Source organism: Maylandia zebra, linkage group LG3, assembly GCF_041146795.1.
Source record: "Maylandia zebra isolate NMK-2024a linkage group LG3, Mzebra_GT3a, whole genome shotgun sequence".
Classification (NCBI taxonomy): domain Eukaryota; kingdom Metazoa; phylum Chordata; class Actinopteri; order Cichliformes; family Cichlidae; genus Maylandia; species Maylandia zebra.
The window spans coordinates 57,989,095-57,998,827 of NC_135169.1; the positions used below are offsets into that span (position 1 = coordinate 57,989,095).

Below are 9,733 nucleotides of genomic sequence, written 5' to 3' on the forward strand. Positions count from 1 at the left end.
CATCAGATGGGAAAACATAGCAGCATATTATGATTCAAGAACAAAACATTCAACTGCTGCTCAGATACTGGGAGTTTGTTTAAAAAGGATATTTAGAAATCAAGAGCTTACGTTCACTTGTGCTCTGCCAGGGCCAAACGTCGCTCTGCATGAGGGCATCACTGGATACGATTTGCTTTGTTGCTTGTTTCCTTGTTGTAGTCGTCAACAGCAGCCGCCAAGCGTTTCTTCTCATCTAAGATGACCTTGCGAATTCTGTGTCGCCTCTTGTTGCTATCTGTAAATAATCATAAAAAGGAACACCTTCACATAATGCATATATTTACATTTTAATCTACACTCATCAATTCGTTTGCTAGAACAAATCACATCCAGCTTAAACAAACCTGGATCTGATTTTATTCTGTTTACAAAGTAGCTGTACAAGCTGTACAAACTGAGCATCAAACGGTCCGTTTCAAAGAAACTGTGACACCATTTTGTCTGTAAAGACTTTGTGTTCGCACTCTGATGATGACGACAAGCTCCTCTACTCGTGCCTGCAACGCTCCAAGGCTGCCATCAGTTTGATCCGTTTCTAAGTGAGAGGAATATTAATCAGAACACAGGATGAGTAACAGTCACCAAACTACAGTGGACTCTGTAATCACTGACTTGATGATATTCATTATAAGACATCTGGAGCCTTCATGTGCTGCATTATCATGAGATAACAAGTATGTTGGTGTTCAGCTTTATAAAACCAACTAGTACGACATCACTTCAACCCAGGTCCAATCCAATTTGATCAAACGCAACAACTCTGCCATCAATTCTGCTTTTACAAGCTTATTTTTCATTGTTTGTTGACACTGTCAGAAAGATCTTAACTCTAAGTTCTTTAATGAGGCCATGGTGGGTCCTGTTGTTATACACGAGTGCATTATATTGAGACTCACCTTCAGCCCATTGCTGCAGTGTGTCGTCATCCACACCCAGCTCATTTCTGCTCGCATTCAGGCTCTCCACTTGTTCTCTAAGGATCCTTATGATCTAAGAATACATTAATAAATGTCATTCATATGGACATTTTTAGAGTACTGGTGTTTTTGCCCCATTACCACACACATTAAAATGGGTGTTGAAAAAATGACCTTTAGATATCTCTGGCTCAAAGTGCGGCCCAGTTGTTCCACTTTCCTTTTGTTCCAGCCCAAAGCCAGGAGGCTCAGCATGTCTGTTCGCCCTGCATTTCAGTTAGTATACAAATAAGAATGAATGAGCAGGAGACTGAGTGGAATCTCACACACAGACACACACCTGCTTTAGACATGTACTTCGTTGTGATGGCCGCCCTAGACAGGAAACTGTTTACTTGTTCCACCTCTTCTCCAACTGTAGAACCGTCCCCATCCTGAAACGCACCTCCCCATTTGATCTATAGAAAGGAGGTCACAATACATGACTGCTGAATTCATTCAACCTTATAACAAAATGTCTTAAACGTATCCAAGACTACAAGCTGCAGTATACCTCGCACATCCAAGTGTGAGCTACTCAAAATGAAGTACACATTAAGATAAAGTCAAGTAAATAGTATTACGACAACACCAAGAGAAAAACAAAATAAATATCCACCCATCCAAATATGTATCCACACACACACACGTATGAGTATATGGTTATGGCGTTAACGTCATTTTAACAAGATTAACGCTGACAGCACTGATATATATGTGTATCTTACATCATTTGTGTGTCTCTGGATGTATTTCACAAACTCAGCAACTTCCTCATCTTTCTCAATGAAGACACCTTCAAAGTTCCCCTGCTCTGAAGTGCTGAACGAACACGGTGACAGTTGTTTGAAAAGAAACATCAAAATACAATTTTTGTACAAATCCATATTTGATTTATGTCCACAATGCATAACGTACCTTGCATTTGATTGAAAGCGATAAAGCTTGCAGTTTCCATCAACTGAGACGGCGAGCATGTCTGGAGTGCAGGCAGGGCAGCTAAAGCATGGCTCCTTGCACATCCTGTCCACCTCACACTTTACAGCACTCCACTCCAAGAAACTTTTGCTGAAGGCATCAGCTGATATTCGGCCAGTCTTTTAAGTAGAGGACAAACAACAGAATATTCACGGACAGTCATCATAAACATTGATTTGCACAATTTCCTTAAACTTGACAAATTTAGAAACTCACCCTTCCAAAATGGGCTGTTCGTTCATCCAGCACTTTGACAAAGGCCTTAAGTGACATCCCTGCTGCAGCTTCTTAATGTCATAGAAAGACTGAAAGACATCCATTGAAAACAGGGTGCAGAAATTTAAGGTGCCAGGCCAATATCCACCACCCTGGAAGTCCTTAACTGAGGGGGACCACATTAGGCCACAGCTGGTGCAGCTCACCACTGGCAGTGCAAGGTTATAACGGCCTTTAGGAAGGATAAGGAGAAATCCAGTCATGGCTCAACAAAGACATTCATTTTTTCCCATGTTGTTTTCAAAGCGGTCTGGTAAATCCAAATGACCTTTGACAGGTGCCCACATATACTGCGGGCCGAGGGTAATTCAAAACAATGTAGCAATGTACAATTTGCAATAAAACCTGCAAACACATCTATTGTGTATGTACTGTGTGACAAAAGAGCAACTTACCATTTATGGTTACAAGAGCCACAATTGCACCGGGTGAAACCTCAACGTTACCTGCTGGGCAGTCACACACAGTCTGGTCTTTGCACAGGCAACAGCCGAACTAACATTAAAAACACACAATATATATAAAAAGAATTGGAAATTAAATGATACACAATAAATATACAATAACAGCACACACTCATAGTACATAGCAATAAATGCATAAGACTTAAAAACCGTACATATTGGATTGTGAAACTCTGATGAAGGCTGCAAAAACCCTCCTGTTACTGCCTCTCTGCTGTGCAGGACAAAGCGTGTGTGAACTGCAATATCACAGTCAGCACAAAGGAATGGAAGAGGCAGGCAGTCCAGACACCTCACAACTACTTGTTTGCCACACTGACACACACGGTGTGACTGTGGATCCAGAGTAGCTAACATATTGTCTATAAGACAAGGCCTGGCCTCTTTCCACTTTAGCAAGGACACCATGTTTCTGATCGCCCAGTGAGTAGCAGCTGACTCAGACAACGTCTCACAAGTCATGGCTGCGTCCTCTTCTCCATCCTCCAACAACTGAAGGAGCTCCTGACGAAGCACCTCAGTTCCACACACTAACAGAAAAAAAATAAAGAAACTCTTCCACAAAGTGAAAAACACTCTAGGCAGTATGTTTCTTAGGACTGCACAAAAGCCCTGCCTAACTCAACTATAACAACAAATATAAAAGTAAAGGAATCACAATATATACAAGAAGGTAAAGTACCTTTTGTTGGGTTGACACTGGCAACATAACTAGGTTCTTCACGTGGACACTGATGCTGATCTGCAGACACTGGGGGGAAAAAGAGATTGAAGAATATTTACTTACTGAAATTCTTTGGTGAAAACAAGTTGTGAGATAAAATCAATGGTTGTGAGAACACTGACCACGTGGCAACTAGTACTTCGACTGGATGATGGTCTTTGAGGAATAAAATCTCCCTGTCTGTCAAGGGCGGCATCACTTACATTTTGATTAGATACCTTGAGTTTGTAAATGATCAGATTACATAATTGGAATACAATGTATCCAATTCAGGGTTGCAGGAGGATGAAGCCTATCCCAGCTGATACAGGACAAAGACAGGCTGCCAGTTTATTGCAGGGCTAACACGATATGTGTAACAGAAAATCCACTTAAATGTTTGATATTTCTTATAATAATCATAATTATGACTATTATTTAAAGGTTTCTTTAAATAATACATTTTGATTTTTTATAACCTCTAAAATATAAACCTGAGCTGTTTCAGATTCTGACCTCTGACCTCACTGCAGCTCCCTCTTGGAAGTACGTCTGCTTCTTGTCTACCCCCAGTGATGACCGCCTGCCCTTGATATCACGTACTGTACCTGAGGAACAAAAAAGGACAAACACTTGCCTTCATTTAAGAAGTACATTCATACAGAGGTAATCTATGGAAACACACTAGTTCACCCTTTGGGAGAAATCAGTTCCTGTGAAACATTTCTGTAAATGAACATCATGTGGAGAATGAATGAAATGAGTTCTTCAGGTGACTCAGCAGTCCCACACTGACAAATGAAATCTAGTTAAACTATTAAGCATATTTGCTCTTCTGAAATCTGTGTTAAACAACAACAAACATAAATTAGTAACAAAAATACAGCTGAGTAGAGGCTTTACAAACCACCAGCAGCCATAATGCTAAATTTTAATCTTCAAATGTTTCTGAGCCGTCTTCAACCTGCTTTTAACACATTAAAGTCCCACAGTCAATGCAGCCTGACTCAATCCTAGATGTTCAGCACACAGAGACACAGAGGTGCCGTTTAAAGTTTAGTGATAACCTGAGTCACTGATCATTTGCAGTATTACAGAGTCTGGCAGTCTTTGCATGATGTCCACGTCACTGTGAGTTTCTAGCTGACTCTCAGGTGTGACAGGTGTGCCAGCAGGAAAGAGTAATAATAACCTGCATCCTGAGGTTTGTCATGCAGGATTAAAGCAGCCAGGCTTTGTTCACACAGCTAGGATTGTATTTTACACTGACCCTGGGTCAGTATAAGTATCATACAGTTTAAACGAAGCACTGAAACTTGCACATATTTATTACAGATGCACTGAAGCTAATCGAGATATTTGCTGTCAGTCTGTGGCTGCGATTAAACACTTTACTGGAAACTTTATTAACTAGTAACTTCATCAGTCATGACAGAAGCTAATATTTCTGTGCTAACATCGTTTAAACAGTAACAGCTTTCCTCCAATATAAGCTAACGTTTACACCGTAACTTTAAGCTAGCACCATAAAGACGGTAAAACACGTAATAACATCTACAAATGCATCTTAAAGCTGTTATATTAGCACTCGGTGTATTACTAACATAACCACATTAACATTACTGACACTCGCAGACTTTTAATAGTCATTCTATAAATGCTGTCCGTTTAAATGGTCTTACCTGGTGGTCCATATGGTCCATAAGTGAAGCAGAGGGAGCCTGACCATGCGTCACACGTTTGACGAGTTGGGAGTGAGAACGTGTTGGGCTATAAGGAACACACTCACTTCCTGAGCCCTGGGCAATAAGAGACGTTTTGTGTTTTATGATTTATTGATATGTTTGATCCTTTCTGACCTGCGTTAATGAAGCAGTCATTAGAGCACCATGTCCGCTAGAATAGTTCTGTAGTTTGATGCTTGAGTCGTTGCAGACTTGTTGAAACTCCCTCACCCGTCAAAGCAGCGTCTTTGTTATTCGCGTCCAGCAGATGGCAGTGTTTCACTGTGACGGCTGTCTGAAGCTTCAGCTGGATTATCCGTTTGCTATGTTTGCCATGTTACAGTGGGGAGGAAAAACTCCTTTTTAACAGGAATATCTAGACATGAGTGATTACTGCAGTGGGGCACTATCTGTGCTATCTATAAGAAATGTTAGCAACAATAAAACTCTGAGGATCAGGGCTCCATTTCACTCCAGTGTTCAGTGGCATTTTAAAAGAGTGAATACCGACGCTGAATGTCTTTGTAAAGCAAAAGCACTTTGTTAGCCTTTACAGAGCAAAGCTATGGATCAATGTGCAGTGAAGAAAAATCGAGGTGGCCAGTCTGTCCTTTCCTAACCAATCACAGAGCTCCTTACATTGCACCATGTGGCTAATTTGCATTTTACTGATATTGCTGGGCTGCTGTCAATCATTTTGTCTTTATATTACAACAGAGCATTGACCTTTAACCTGTTTAATTCATACTGAGTATTTAAAAAAATGTATTGTCATAATAAATTGTGCCTCACTGAAACACCATTTTGCATTAGCCTATCACCTGACTTGTCACTGATGATATCACTGCATGAGCAGGCGAGCGGTAGCGGCGGGGGGGTGTAGGTGAAGCTCGTGAAGAACAAAATTCTGTACGAGCGGACGCAGTGAGTCCAATAACCAGGGGTAACTGGAAATAAGGTGTTGTAGGCTGGCTTCCACAGTGTAAAGAGACACTTCTCCCTCATGCTCTAACAGCTGGTAAATCAATTTAGAAGCAGAGTCGATAACGGCCTCCTGAAGCTCCCTAGGTGGGGTGACTGCCGCTGGATCCATATCTGGCTGGTCCGTACTGTCACGGCGGGTGAGGAGAGCCGTGTGAAAATAATAAATGAGGATCCAATCGCAGGCAGTAGTGGAGAAGTGAAGGTGGTTTATTGAACACAAAAATAAATATGGACAAACAGCAAATGGAGCACGAACTAAACTAGACTGGAAACAACTAAACTACAGAGCACAAACCTGGACAAGAACGAGCAGAGGAGCTGGACAGCAGGGAGAACACACGGGTGAGACATGGTGGACACACAGACAGACCAGCAACTACAATGACAGCGGACACGACTTAAATACACAGAGAAACACAGGGGAATTACACACAGGTGGTGGACACAGCTGGGAATAATCACCAAGACGAGACAGAGGTCAAACTGAACACACTCACATGAGACGCAGACCTTCACAATAAAACAGGAACAAGAAACCATCACACTAAGACGCAGACTCGACATAGAGAGAGAGACAGAAAATGACACATGGAACTAAACTAAACCTGCAAAAACATGACAACTCAAAATACTGGGTCAAACTGACCCAGAACCGTGACAGACTTTCTATAATGTTTTGCTTGAGCATGTCCTGCTTTTCTGTAATGTTATTTCTACAGCCTCTTATTTCTAACCTCTTGTGTACCTCTTTTCAACCACTGGGAGGCGCTACAGCTTCATTCCTTTCACACTAAGGCAGCGGTAGGGAACTCCAGGCCTCGAGGGCCGGTGTCCCTGCAGGTTTTAGACGTGCCCTACCCCTGCACTAAGGCCTTTGAAATCTTCATTAACACTGAGCTTGAAATTTCTATCAGTCGAATGCAAAGGAGTCCTGTGGTTGTAGGACAGAGGTAGGGAACGTTAATCTGCCATCATTTAGATTATATGACAACAACCTTCAAATCTGAAGTCTCAGAAATCTGCTACATGTACAAGTTCCTCCAATAATCAGGGCTAATATCACCAAATTGTACATAAACAGACTTTTACATGTTAAATATTTCTCAAATATGGGGAAAAAAACAATATAAAATACTATATTATTAACAAAATATCTTAAGATACAGCTACAAATTGCTTGAAACATTTGCAATGAAATATATAAAACAGCTTTATTGTCAGTGAGGACAAAGTTATAGTGATGCTGTGCTGGAGTGTTCAAAAGAAGACAGAGACATGAAGTATAAATATTGTATAATATTAAATATAAGAAAGAACAAAGTCATAAAAACATTAATAATTGAAATCTGCAACAATATTCACATAAAGTGTAAAATACAGAGTTAACTGTTTAATAGGTAAAGTTTAGGTCTTGCAGTCGAACAATGATCCCAAACACAGCAGCAAATCTACAGCAGAATAGCTGAAAAGCAAAGTGCAGACCTCAACCTGGGACATTCAGAGAGCTGTGCTTAAATAAATGCCCACAAAGCTCAAAGAACTGAAGCAACGTTGTAATGAAGAATGGGCCAACATTCCTCCACAACAATATGAGAGACTGATAAAGTCAAGCAGAAAACAATTACCTCACATTTGTGCTGCTAGAAGTGTTTCTAGTTATTCACAGGACTGTAGTTTGAATTTAAAGAAATGTGAAAGTGCACTGAAATTAACATAAAGTTATTGCAATTTTAAAAAAAAATCAAGAAATCTAAGAGGAAGAAACAATGTAAACCACACAATTGTTTTCCTTATATTCTCCACACGGCAATGCACATAACAGACATAAAATATTTGCATTTATCAATAGAAAATATACAATTTTTCCATAGTCATAGCCAGGCCCGATTACTGCCAAACCTGTGCTGAATCAATCACTTAAACAGGACCTGTCTGACAAAGTAGAGTAGACCAAAAGATCCTCAAAAACTACACATCATGGCGCAATCCAAGGAAATTCAGAAGCAAATAAGAAACAAAGTAATTGAGATCTCTCAGTCTGGAGATGCAACGTCAAGATGAACAGAATCCAGTTTCTGGGATCCTGAAGGAGAATGTCTGGCCATCTGTTCACGACCACAAGCTGAAGTGCACTTGATCCAAAGCACACCAACAAGTCCACCTCTAAGCAGCTTAAGTAAAACAAAAGAAAGACTTTGGAATGGCTTAGCCAAAGTTCATACGTGAATCTGATTGAGGTGCTGTGACCTTGGAAAGGTGGTTCATACTCAAAAACCCTCCAGTGTGGCTGAATTACAACAATTTTGCAAAGATGAGTGGGCAGAAATTCTTCCACCACCTCGTAAAGGACTCATTGCCAGTTATCCCAAACGCTTTATTGCAGATGTTTCTACTCAGGGTGGCCCAACCAGTTATTAGGTTTAGGGGGCAATCACTTTTTCCACACAGGGCCATAATAATGGCCGCCTTAATAATAAATGCCTTGATTTAGGAACTACTTTTAATGTTTACTTGTGCTATTTTGCAAAAAATAAAATCTCTGCAAAAACATCAAAACTGCTGACCATCTGACCTCAATATGAAATTATTAATCTTTTGACCAAAAACATTTAGATTTGTAAAAATAAAGAAACCATAGAGGAACAAACAATGTTGTTTGCTACGTTCTAACATGGCAATCTAAATAACAGTAATGCAAACATATATATTTATCAATAAAAACAGATCGCCTTTTCACTGTTACAAAAGTCAAGTACATCAATGTTTGTTCAGCTTTCATAAATGTAAGTTTATAAGTACATAGTACATTTTTTAGTCCAACTTCTTTTAATACATGCAACACATTTCAGAACATTTGGGACAGAGACAACAAAAGACTGGAAATACTTCGTAAAAATCTGGTGAAACACTTTAAAGCCAGTGGGATTAAATGGGAAACATAAAATTTAATACTAGACAAAGACCGATTGAATCATGAAGCAAAGAATTAATAACTAAATCACAAGTAGAAAATGTTATGCAGATATTATTGGATAGATTTTGGTGTAGAAAAAAATGACAAGAAATGAAAAATGAAAGTTATCTGGTCTTTTTCTTTAAAGAGTAGCCTACTGCAGAGCAGCAACACTGACAAAGACCATCATCACCAATACTGCAGCTAATACAATGATCCAGGAGGAAACTTGAAAAAGCAGGAAAAATGTGACACTGATCAAAATGAATACATCAATTATTGATCAAAGAGAAAATGCATACTAGCACAATGCATTGTTATTGCATCTCAGTTTCTCACCATCACTGATAATCTGACGTCTGCTGGACCTCAGGAATCGTCTCCATCACCTCTCTGTGAGGAGCAGAGAGCACTCGTGCTGCACATCCCACCTGTGTGCTGTGTTTACGTGAACCTGAGAGCACAGCTGTAGTGGTGACAGTGAATGTAGCGTTGGTGTTGGACACACTGACAGTGTTGTACTGTGAGAAGCTGAGGTCTTGTTGTGAGAGTGTTACAGTGGGAGCAGGTCGACCAGTGGCTGAACAGGAAACAACCCACTCTTCAGCAGAGTTTGACTCTCTGACATCAACAACAGGTTCATGCAGCTCTGT

At 40.2% G+C, this 9,733-nt stretch overlaps 1 protein-coding gene across 1 annotated transcript in view; it reads left to right on the forward strand.

Annotated features, from left to right (window-relative positions):
* LOC143416841 (protein NLRC3-like) overlaps positions 1–9,733 on the forward strand; it is a 153,534-nt gene that overhangs the window by 40,705 nt on the left and 103,096 nt on the right. The window lies entirely within an intron of this gene.